Below are 13,494 nucleotides of genomic sequence, written 5' to 3' on the forward strand. Positions count from 1 at the left end.
TTCCGTGCTTTGGGACCCAGGAAATCCCTTTATAGCACTTCCAGGCATAAAGATGGTGTGGTGGCCCTCCTGCCACATATAACACTGGGGCATGTAGTCCTGGCCCCTGATCTGTAGTAAGGGCTTGTCACGCTGCGTGACCCACGCAATCCCTTTATAGTGCGTTCAGGTGGGAAGATGGTGTGGTGGCCCTCCTGCGTCCCGCTTGCTGTGTGTAACACTTGTGGGACTCATTAAATCACTTTAAAGCACCTCCAGGCATGAAGATGTCATGGTGACTCTCATGCGGGCCTCCTGCTGCATGTACACTGGGGCATGTAGTTCTGAACCCTGACATGTAGTAAGCACGTCCCACACTGAGGGACCAAGGAAATCCCTTTATGGTGCCTCCAAGTGCAATGATAGCGTGGCGGCCCTCCTGCGACGTGGAACGCTGAGGCATGTAGTCCTGGCCCCTTACCAGTAGTAAGCACGTCTCAGGCTGCGGAACCCAGAAAATCCATTTATAGTGCCTCCAAATGTGAAGATAGTGTGGCGGTCCTCCTGCAGCCCTCCTGTCCAGTGTAACACTGGGGCATGTTGTCCTGGTCCCTGACCTGTAGTAAGCACGTCCACGCTGCGGGACCAAGTAAATTCCTTTATAGTGCCTCCAGACGTGAAGATGGTCTGGTGGCCCTTCTGTATTGTGTAACACTGAGGCAAATAGCCCTGGCCTCTGACCTGTAGTAAGTGCATCTCGTTTACTACAGGTCAGGGGCCAGTAAAGTATTAGCAAGATGTTGAAGTCCCATGAGGCTATACTGAAAGTCCATCTATTGTTAACCGGATTTAAAGACAAATCTTGAAATATTCATCATGCCCTGTAACTCAGTCCTTGTCCAGTATATTGATGACCTATTAGTTGCATCAAGGACAAGAGAATCCTATAAACAAGACACCATTGCTTTACTGGACCATCTGACTGAAAATGGACACAAAGGGGAATATTTATACTCTGTTCACGCCGGATTTGCGTAATTTTTTGACGCAAGTCTGGCACAAACTTAACTCCATATTTACATTTTGGTGCTAGACCCGCCTACCGTCAAGATATTGAAGTTAACATCATTTGTTGCCTGCGGAAAAATACCTTGTGTCAATGAGATGCAAGGTAGGCATTCCCGGGCAAAAAATGACTCTAGGGCCTTAGCGCCTCATTTATCCTCCCGTGCAAAGATCACACACGGGAGGAGGAGGGCCTTAAATAATGGCGCTTAGCTTGCTTAACACCATTATTTAACACCTGGGTCATGGCAGGAGTTAGGGGGCCTATGGGCTCATTTCCATGGTCAAAGACCATGGGAGCAGACCACAGGTGCCCTTAGCTGCCCCCAGGGACACCCCCACCCACACCTGGAGGACCCCTAAGGTCTCCCCTACGCCTCCCCTACCCAGGTACTGCAATTTATTTTGATGCTAACCGGGCCTTAGTGCCGGCTAGCATCATTCCTTAAATATGATGCTCTGCTGGTGTCCAGGAATGGCGCTAGCTGGTGGTAAACTTTTTGATGCAAACCTGCACGCTAATGCAGGTTTGCGGCAAAAAGTATAAATCAGGGCCAAAGTGTCCCCAAGCAAGTTGCAGTATTGTCAGAAAGAAGTCAAATATTTGGGACATATCATTCAAACGGGAACAAGAAAAGTCGAGATAAAGAGTGGAAATGATTTTGCTAATGAGTCCTCCAAAAACACAGAGAAAAGTCAGAATGTTTTGGGGGATGTTGGCTACTGTAGACTTTGGATAACCAGCTTTTCCTTGGTGACAAAGCCTTTGCTGAGGCTGACTCACAGAGATGTACCTGATTCGATTCCATGGGACAATGAATGCATGAAAAGCATGAAAACTTTCCTAGAGCTGGAAGAAAATGTATTTTGTGACCCAGCACTGGAAATGTCTGATTATTCAAAGGAATTTACTTTTTGTGTAGTAAGAGGGAGATCTGCACTCTCTCAGTGCTTACACAGATGCTTGGTGATGCCAAAATGTCAGTGGTCTATTTTTCAGTCACACTGGATCCTATGACTGCCACACTGCCTGGTTGTCTTAAACAAATGCCAATACATGACAGATGCTAGGCTTACAAAATATGAACAAAGAATATTAGGTTCTAGTAACATAAAAATGAAAAGATGTCACGTTTTGAATCCAAATACACCGCTCCCTTTACCTGAAAATAATGCATCTGATGAATTCGAACATGACTGTCTTAATGTCACAGATTTCTGCACCAAGACTTGACATAAAGGGTGAGCCTATATGCAATGGGAAGCAGATATGATGCTAGTTACTTTGGATGTGGTGGCACTTTACACTAGTATTCAACATGAGGCAGGTCTCAAAGCTTTGAGACACATGTTAAATAGAAGATCAGCTAGTTTGCTTAAACACACAGAAATGATAATGATGATGGTCGATCTAATATTAAATCATAATGTTTTTCTTTTCAACAATCAGTGGTACAGACAGAGGCAAGGAGTGGCGATGGGTGCCAAATTCTCCCCTTCTTACGCCAATCTCTTTATGGGATGGTTTGAGGAGAGGTGGGTTTGGGGACCAGGGGCCAGAGAGTGGCAGGATTATATCTTGTACTGGGGAAGATATATTGATGATTGTTTTATGATTTGGACAGGGAATTCAACACAATTGACTGAATTTTGGGAGTATTTGAATGAAAATGATGCAAATATGAAATTCACTCACAAATTTAGCAAACAGAAAATTGAATTTCTAGATGTTGAATAGTTCATACATGATGACCATATTCATAGTAGATTGTATAGAAAACCAACTTCGTGCAATGCAATGTTACATGCTTCCAGTGCACACCCCAAACACCAGATATTAGCAATACCCTTTGGGGAACTAGTCAGGGCGAAATGTAATTGTAGTAGAACAGAAGAGTTTGAAGAATGTGCACAGGAAATGGTATCTCGCTTTGCACAAAGCGGTTACAGCGGGATACGATTCATAATGCACAGAAAAAGGTTGAAAAAGTGAACCGGACAGAGGCTTCACTACCCCGTCGGAAACCTTTGGATAAAAGTTCGAATGAGATTCGATTGATTACAGATTATGAGAGTGCATCTATTTTGCAGAGGGTGATACAACGACATTGGAATGTTTTGAAACAAGACAACATGCTAACAAAATTCATCACATCACGCCCGATACTTACGTATAGAAGAGGACAATCTTTGAAGAATCTGTTGTGTCGGACTTATCCTAGAACTTTAAACAAAGAGAATTGGCTATCAAGAAAATATCCAGGTTTTTATAAATGTGGGCATTGTTGAGTTTGTAAATGGGCTTGCCATGGTCTAACGGAATTCACTGATAATGATAGTAAGGTCTATCGAATAAGCTCACATATGACTTGTGAACGAAATATGTTGTTTCCATTATAAAATGCAAATGTGAATGAATATATGTAGGGCAATACTATACGCCCATTGAAAATAAGGATTTGTGAACATTTGAGGGCGGATTAACAAAGGGATGAGAGATATCCATTAGTTCAACATGTCTTGGTTTGTAAGAATCAAAGCACTCAGATTTCAATATTTTTTTTTTGGCTTGGAACACATTTCTGTGGACCCCAGGGGTGGAAACAGAGAATTACAGCTTAGACAAAGAGAATCACTATGGATCATGAGGTTACAGGCGGTGGAGGTGGGCCTAAATACCGATCATGAGTTGGAGTATTTTTTAGGAACATAATTTTGGAAATTGAAGTCTCAATTATTTTGAATTTATAGATATTAATTTTCAAGATTATGGCTGTATTCCATAATTTATTTAGACCACTTTTGATTGGTCCCATAAAATTGCACTTAGATCAAGTGTAGTTTTTGGCTGATAATTTGTTTGTGCTTGCCACTTTCTCTCTGGTAGCATATCTACTGACTAGCAATATATAATTTTTGATTTGAAATGTTTGAGTTTGTTAATTTCTATAGGATAATTTTCAAACATTTAGAGAGTGCCAACTACTATCTTTATTTTAGGATAGGAGGAAGGGAAATAGATTATGTTGCTACAATTCGAACTTCATACCCAGTGGCTTAAAGTTAGAGGGTAAAGAGCGCGAAGGGAAGAGCTTGATGCTCTGAGTCCTTTTTTTGTATCTATGCGGCGGCCATAGACAATAAGGAAGGACTAACACATACGGGTTAGTCACTTCCGCATTAAGACGCGCTGTTGCTGGTATTTAAACTTTGGCACGAGTGACGTTCGGTTGATGAGCACACTCGCTTTCAGCCATTGTGAATTTAAGAGTTGTAATAGAGTTGCCACGAGGTAAGTGTGAATGCCCGGTCGGACTGATACTGGGATTCTGGGCTGAAGTATTAAAGAGGCAGTACTTTGTTATGCGTATGATTTTGACAACTAGCGATTATATTTTTGGGTGCACAGCGTTTTAGTTATTCTCTGGGGACTTATGGTTTTCGACCACCCGATATTCTTTAGGGGGCTGTCTTTTTCTTTTTTCTTTTATGTATAAGTTACTTGCTACGCATATTTAATTATCGAGCAGGGATACCACAACAGGTTTAGATATATTATATATATACTTGGCTGTAGTGACTTTATAAACCGATGAGTAGTGGAGCTGCTTATTTATTGAGTTTGGAGTTTTATAGTATATAGGGGCTCTGTAGCTAGACGTCAGTGGTATGTAACTCTGAGACCACAGTGGCAAGGACTTACACTTATGTAATTTGACTTTGTTTTTTGGTATTTGGATAGAGAAATTGAACATCATCACTTTAGACCTTGAAACATTCCTATGAAATTAATCTAGTAATGATAATTAGAGAGACTTCTCATGGAAGGATCCTGTGAATATTAAGGTTAGTGACATTATATTATTTGGGTATTGATCACAGTGGCATGCACACATATATGGTTTACACTGATGGTCAATGTTGGTGATATTGTTTTGGGATGAGTGCTATTCACATAGGTACATTTAGTAATTCTGGGTACATGGTCATCTATGCACATAAATTGGTTGTTACTCATCACATTAATGTATGTGTTTTTTCTGTTTTCTTTGTCATTATTCAACTACCCACACGACACCGCATGGCTACTCACATTATCAATAATATTGGTATCTAAACTGTACTGTATTAATATGTGTGTTGTACATTGTTACAGCCCTGATGAAGTCATAAGGGTAATATCCCTGATGAAACATGTGTTGGCGGGCTGGATTTGAGAGATGTCAGGAGATTCTATCAGTGGAAATTCAATGTGATGCCTATTTTGGAACTGATTTAGAGAATTACGGAAAACGATTTATTGGACTATATACCATCTGATTGTGGATATAGTGGTGCTAATCTGGACATGCATATGAACTAATAAATAACTTTAACATAGGTGGAACTACTGTTGTAACAATATTCACATTTCATATAATTCAATTGAATGTTTTACTGGTGGGTTGTGTGCCTAGCAAATTTAGGATATATATGACTTACCAGTATGAATTGCTGGTAGATGGGGTCTTTTGGAAGTATTCACCCTGACTAGTGCACCTTCTGAGCCAGTTGGAATCAGGGAATGGTAGCGCCTTTATACTCACCGAATACTTTCCTAACTGACAACATTTAAACGGAACTGGTGTAACCCAAGATTCGGAGCCTGTGCATTCCTGCTTGTGTGAAGGGGAAGGAGCTAGCTTCTGAACCGCTGAACTGCCCCTTGCTGAGGGACTATATTTGCCTGAATCAGCATTTACGCAATTCTCCGGCTGCGGAAATAGTGCGCAGACTGCCTGCTGCATGGGATGTGCCTGGGCAAAGCCTACGCCAAAGGTGGGCCCATTTGTGCTGCCCAGGCCCACCCTCTGGGCCGGAGAACCTAAAGGTGATCTGGTAGGATCACCTTGTTTTTTCTTAAGTTATAACTGTGGCAAATATCTGGACAATTCCCTTGTCATTTTCATGGGCAGACGGTAATTGCTTCAAGACACTGTGGGTAAAACATAAAGGGGGTTATTCTAACTTTGAAGGAGGTGTTAATCCGTCCCAAAAGTGACGGAAAAGTGACGGATTTACCACCAGCCGTATTACGAGTCCATTATATCCTATGGAACTCGTAATACGGCTGGTGGTATATCCGTCACTTTACCGTCACTTTTGGGACGGATTAACACTCCTCCAAAGTTAGAATAACCCCCTAAGTCTGCAAAAGCTAGTAATGTTATCACTGACTATCTTACAGATGCCAGGGGTTTGATAAATGATGATATTGTTAATGCCGAAGCAGAATAGGTAGACACTAAACCCTCTACACAATGCCATTATTGACGCTGCTGATGAGTCCCTAAAACTAGTCACTGGCCAGCATCCCCCATCGGGTAATGCTTTAACATCTGGAATTCCACAAAATATGATACCTGTGCCTTATGTGTCAACTGCACCTCTTGAGATAACAGAGTTCTCAACTAATTTCCCCTCCTACTAAAAAATGTAGACAGCCTGCGAAAGTCATGGCCACCTAACCAAAATAACCTATAAAATCGAGTAAGGCATCTGAGATCAGAGAAATTGGTGCCTTACATCGGGCTTGACCCTCAAACTTGAACTATTGTTACCAAAAGGTTTGGAACTATTACAAAAAAAAAAGACCAACGAAATCAAGGATCAATTGACCATTCTTGAGCAACCAGTAAAAGAGTGTGTGGATACTCAGAGGAAGACTGACACTGGCCATATATCATCAACAAGTGTCTGACAGCAATGGGCCCAGCTAAAGAGTTGGTATCCTCTATAGCCCGAGGGTCTTTAACAAGAGAGCAGGCCTTTAATTGCCAGTAGAGCCAGCTATGGTGGGCTCTAAGGCTATTGGAATATTCTGCCACTTGAGGGCAGAATGTTAAAATAAATAAAACATAGTCCTCAGGGAACACAAAGGGATTAAAATTCCCTTGAGCTCTGTGAGGCCTTTGTTCACAGCTGTTGCTGTGAACAAAGAGCACATTGGAATGTTGACGTTAGGGCTTTTACCAGCCAGTAAAATTCCGGAGCACTCCATTGTCTGCAGTGGAGCTCCCAACATTCCAATGTTCTAATAATTCTTTAAACTCCACTGCAGTGGAAAGTTGGAAGGAGGACCCATATGTTACTTTTCAAACATCAGCTACAGTTCAGGAGGTAAGACCTGTACTGTAACTGAGGAACGCTAACACAAAGTGGTCGTACTCTGCCGAGGATAACCTACACCCGGATGCAGTGCCTTACGTGATTGTTTTGAAGACCGTCCCAAAATTATAACCCTGCATAACAGAGGCCTGGAGGGATTTATATTACAAAGTGGTACACAGTGTGTCTGATTGGATATGTAAACCCAATGCTATAAGTTACAATATAATTGTGGAGAGACTGGTAGTGAAAACAGGGCCAGGGAGATTGTGTAGGAGTCCATTTCCATCCACCATCTATGGTCAAACTTCTTCTCTATGACTTTTATCATAGACAGTATAGTAGGATGGATGTGGAGGAGAAAATCACGGCAGTACCATTGGGCTTCTTTTACGAATCTCACATAAGCAGCCTTACGCAATATGGTTATGGATCAAGAAAGGCTGCAGCTAAACAGTTCAGGGGACATACCGGAGCAATGCAACTAGATTTGCCCCCACTTAGCAGATGCGGTGATCAGGATTCACAATCAGGGCCTCTGACATGGGGAAGGAATATCTCTGCACAAAGAGAAAAGCAGAGGGCAGAGATCACAGCTGGAAATGAGTGTCTGCATTTTATCCCTCAGGGTAACAATCAAGACCTGGAAAATAACAGGCATGAATACCAAACTAGGGAACATTTAATTGCAGGAGTCTATAAAGATGTCACAATTAGTCTGACTCCAAGAAACATGGCATTAGGTGATGTTCCCCATTGAAGGTTATTCTTCCATCACTGATATTTACCTTAATCCCTTTAACCCTGGTGAAACCCTACACTAGTTCACTCTATTTCCAGATTTTGTATTTGCAATCCAAGGAAATATTGGGTATTGTGTTGATAAACTATTATATTAACAGATTTGATTCTACAACAAGTATGTTAGTCTCTAATTTAAGGAATGAGCCTGAATTGTTTGTTGGTAGTATTAAGGATGCCTACGATTATATCTGGGTTGGGGACTTCAACATTGCCAAAAGGCACTTTGGGGATGGTCGACCTCATTTTTCACATGATCCAAATGGTGAGATGTTAAATTAAATGATTTTCAGTATAATCTAGAATTGATGGTTCAGAACCCCAGAAATGGAAATATTGTGTTACCGACTTTTCAACTATTGATCATATTTTAATGTCTAAACTTGGTTTGGCAATACTCTATTCATTTAGGGCTGTGCCGAGCAACTTCAGCAACCATTACTTATAGTCCTAAATATAAAGAACCAACATAAGAAGAGAGCACAGTTAGCTGGGCATTTTGAAGTAAAAAGGTAACAATGGGATAGGCATTAGGTGGGTAGGCATTACCAAAACTGCCTTTCTAGAAGATTTTGTTAAGATCAACAAAGATTAACTCTTCATATGTAGTGAATGGGACACCTGGCCACATAAAATACTTGCAGCTTTTTGCAAGCTTACAGCTTTACTTGCTGCCAGATGGAAAACTAGGAATAAAGCTGATAAATTGAATAAGACAAAATGCTTAGATCATCACTGTTTGTAAGCTAACCAAAACCATAAAAGAGCCTCATAGGCCTCACCAAGAAATAGGGAGGAAGTTAAATCTATGCCATTATTTAACAAGCAAGCACTTCTAATGAAGAAAACAGATCTTTGCAAAAGGGCTTGGGGTGATTTAGAGAAGGCAGCTGAATTGAAAGACACAACTCTGTTCTGGAAGACAATTAATCAGCTGTTTCTTAGGGATTCATCTGCCCCTGTGGTGGAGACACATGTCCTGTCAGCAGACTGGATAACTCATTAGGGTGGGATTTTTAACCCTGAAAATGAAGCAGTGGATTCCCCCCCGACAAAATGTTTTTTGTAGGCCCTCCTTATTCAACTCCAATTGCGTTTGAGGAATTCAATATGGCTGTAAAAAATGTGTAAATGGAAAGGACCCGGCCCTAAAGGGGTACACATAGATGCCTATAAACCAAACCCTGCACTCTGGGGACCCACCTTAACACAGGTGAGTACAGCAATGGAAAAGGTTGCTTTCCAGCAAGTTGGGCTGAAAGTATAATAGTCACGATTTTTAAAAAGGGGAATGGGGGGGCACACAAAGCTTCAGATCAATGTCTCTCCCTGATTTATGTGCCAAGTTGCTTGGTAGAAAATGGCTTAAAAGATTAGAAACCTGGTGAAGGACAGTTACATGCTTACTGATTCACAACTTACTTTCAGGAGAGAAGTCAGTACTATGGAGCAATGCATTAACTTAAACTTGTTTATAAGCAAGTATACTATAGCAAAGAAATGTCACATCCATCTATGCTTTGCTGATTTAAATAGCACATTCTACCTAGTTAATCATGCCAAGTTGCGGAAGACCTTGGAACAAATGGACTACCCAATAGATCTTATTGCTTTTTTTGTCCCAGTTAAATAGACATTTGACTGATCGGGCACGCTATGGCATAAACAGAGAGTACACCCCAAGATTTAGAGTTACACGAGGAATCTGGCAAGGGTGTGTTGTTGCACGCCTTTTTGTTCTCTCTTTACATTAATGGGGTGGATGAATTTTTGCCACAATTGACTGCCGACCTCCCCAAAATCAATTAGTATCCAACTCCTATCCTCCTTCATGCTGATGATGGGGTATTAACATCACAATCTGCCAGTGGTTTACAGCACTTGATAGAAGATGTTGTCACATATATGAAGGGTACAGATATGAAACTGAATTAACCAAAACTTGTGTTATGGTGTGTGGCACAGGTAAAATAAGAAAGAGAACCCATTTTGTAAAAGACCAGGTACTAGCTGAAAACAAAGTTCCACTTATCTGGGCTTACATTTTTTCAACACTGGATCCTGGGATACTCATTTGAAAATTTGAACATTTGAATTTGTGCGAATCTCAGAAGCAATATTCAGATTTGCTGCCAAAATTGGAATTAAGTCCATAAGAGAGATACTGCACACAATTATTTAAAAGTAAATGTGTCAGATGTGCTGTTCACAGGGCTGCCTTGTGGGGTATGTCAAATACCAAATCATCACAGATGTTAGAGAAGAAGTTGCAATACAGATCATTGGCAGTACCAATTTCTACCTTTACTTATGGTGTTCAAAGTGAATTAGCAGTTTCTTATTTAGAGGACACTATTAAAACTGGTGCACTTTTGACCTGGCACAGTGTAACTAAATTTACTAAAGAGATAAATAAGGACTGTCTGGTTCTCCACTGCAGAGAACAAGTTCCGTGGTTGGCTCATGAAAAAAGTCTCATAAATAAATTAGATTTAAATGTTGGTCTAGACGATCCAACTAGCATTTTATATTGCAGTAAAAAGGAACTCAAAGTACTTTTAACTGGTAACAGAGAGGCCATGAGAAAATCTAGAGAGAATGTTAGATTGACTGTCCAAAAATATTTCACTGGCCGTGTAAAGTGGAATTCAAAGTTATTTCTTGTACCAAACATACAGGATAAAGTATACCTTTCAAGGTTTTGGTTAGATATTCTGCACTTTTTGGCAGTGTTCCAAAGGAATGGTGTTTGGAATGACAACCTACCGAACTGTCCTTCCAATGGTACATCTGTGCAACCTACTTTGTATTTATCTTGTTTTGTAAATGTTATCATGACATTGGGAATTGTTTTCTAAAACCGATATTTATTACTTAAATCCGTTTTACCAATAGGATGCTTTTAATTACCTATGAAAGTTAGGTGCAGCAGACGTGTGCTTTGCAGTTTCTTCTTTTATTTCTTCTGCAATAAAACAAAGAAAAAATATCTAGAAAATTTACTCTACGAGATTGATCAAAAGTACATACCATATATCGCTTATGAAGACAGGGCATCTAATTGATTACTAATGTTAGATTTTTGTGTAATTGTTTCCTATGTGTAAGTGGTAGGCTGGACGGTATAAACAAGACTGAGACCGAGCAGTAAGGTAAGTAAGGATTTTTATTTTTAATCTTCTTTTGTTCTGAGTGATTACAGTCTACTATAGGGGTCTTTGGCTGGTTTTTTTTTAGTTCTTCTCCTTGCTTCCTACGTCGGTGGATTCTGGGGAACTCGGGCGGCTCCAGTGGATTACCGGCAAGAGAAACAGAAGAACGCCAAGGTAAGTGACTGGGTATTTCTGGGGTTTTCTTTACTGTAGAGGAGGGGAAGGGGTTGTAGAGAGACAGGGATAGAGTGACGATACACCAGTGCAGGGGACAGCAGATAGTGGTGAAGGGTATCTAGTTTTACACATCGTGCTCCCGGGTTGGGCAAGATAACCAGTCTTCCCTCGATTACTGGGACTGTGCCCCTCCCCTTTTCTCCTCTCCCAACTCCCCTTTTCCCTTCCCCAGTGCCCCTTTTGTTCTAGGTTCCCGTGTCCCCAAGAGGGACCGTACCTTTGCAAGCCACGACCCTCCTGAGTCGTGGCTGGATCCTCGGCGTTCCTGCTCCGGTTCTTCTCCGTGGGTGGTCTCCTTCTCCTCGTCTCCTGCTACAGCTGTTTCCTCGTCCGTCCCGTTGCGCTGCTCTTCTTCAGTTCGTCCTGCTCCACAATTGTTTGTTCCTCCGACTCCTTGCCCCCTCGTTACGCTCTCCTTCCCCTTTTCACCCTCTATGTCCCGGAAGTCTTTGAGCGTTTCCCTGGAAACAGGGAAACGCGTCACTGACGCCTGGAGCGTTCCCATGTTGCCATGGGAACGCGGAACGGACGTGTCGGGTTTGCCCGACAAGGAGTTAGGTGACGCTGGCGTGGACGTGGTCGGGGCGGTCCGTTCACAGTGTATCTTTGCGGATTTTAATCCAACTAAAAGGTTTTGAATTGAATGTGGGGAAACAAACACCAGTTACAGTGAGTCACTTCCGAAGGTCAAGAGGTCTTTTCAACTGAAAGCAGATTTGTTTTATCAAAATGGCTGTCTGTTACAGGTTGAGATATGTCCTGGTTAAAGTGTTAATTTTCTCTCTATAGGTGGAAGCCTACCCAACAAGGAGAAATGACAGTCTAATTTTAACCAAACTGCTGTTGACAGAGTTAGTTCCAAGGTCCTGTTTCTTTAGAGGTAGATTGAGGAACTCACTTCAACAGTGATATTATAAAGATGTTGTGTGCACCTTTGCAAACTGAACAAAAACTACACTGCTGCCTGAAGTATCTGGAATTGTTGAGCAAGTCAATGCCACCATTAAATCTAGATTGGCTAAAGTTTGCTTCAACTTCACTGAAATGACCTGATGCCTTACCATTGGTGTTAATTAGTATGCAAAGTACATCTATTAGAAAGTCTGGTTTATACCACATGAGACATTCATGAGACGAGCAATGAGATCACCTGCTTTTGGATGTGAGAAGAGTTGTGATCCATGCTTTGATCACTTCACATTTGGATTATGCGAATACCCTGTATTTTGGAGCAGCGCCAGTTTAGGTAAATCATCTGCAGAGGCTCAGGCTACTTTTTCATCTGCTGCGTCAATCGTCAGGTGCAGCCACTCTAAAAGCTCTGCACTGGCTGTCTGTTATGAAAATTATTTTGTTTTAAGCCTTAGATTTGGTTCACACTATAGTGCATCTGACTTGTCCTCGATACTTGGCTGTAAGACTCACGCACTATATTCCCACTAGAGTGCTGTGTTCTGCTTCAGCCACACTTCTGGCAATCCCACACTTCAAACGTGTCCGAAGGGGCTGTAAAGGCTTTGCTTTTCTTGAGACCAAGGCTTGGAATGAGCTCCCTTGTGAATTGAGCCTGATCTCTTCTGATCTCACTTTCTGTAAAAAAAAAAATCTCAGTTCTCAGTTTGAGGTTGAGACAACTGTTCTGCCTCTTGGTGCCGGGACACTGCATGTAGTAGCCACGCACTATAAAAGTCCCTCACATTAATTAATTAATTAATTCATTCATTCATTACCTGCTGTTCCTCCAAATGCACTTGTGAACATAACAGATGACGTGGTACTCGATTATTGCACAGGACTAGCTGATGTGGTGTGTTCTGTCTCTCGACAGGTTGAAGCTGACACTGTAAGTCCACATCAAAAGCAATGCCATGACCTTATTCCTGGAGACTGGGTCCTGGTCAAGGGACATGTGAGAAATTCTTGTAAGGAATCAAGGTACAAAGGCCTCTACCAAGTCATTCTAAAAACGAATACAGCTGTTAAATGTGACGCTGTGCCAAACTGGGTACATGCTTCTAATACCCAGAAAATAGGAGATCTTTATGCGCCTGAACCCAGAACTCTGGTGAATTTACCCCCGAAAGTTATACAGACTCGAATAAGGGAGAAGAGG

The sequence above is a fragment of the Pleurodeles waltl genome, chromosome 1_1 (genome assembly GCF_031143425.1).
Source record: "Pleurodeles waltl isolate 20211129_DDA chromosome 1_1, aPleWal1.hap1.20221129, whole genome shotgun sequence".
NCBI classification, from domain to species: Eukaryota; Metazoa; Chordata; class Amphibia; order Caudata; family Salamandridae; genus Pleurodeles; species Pleurodeles waltl.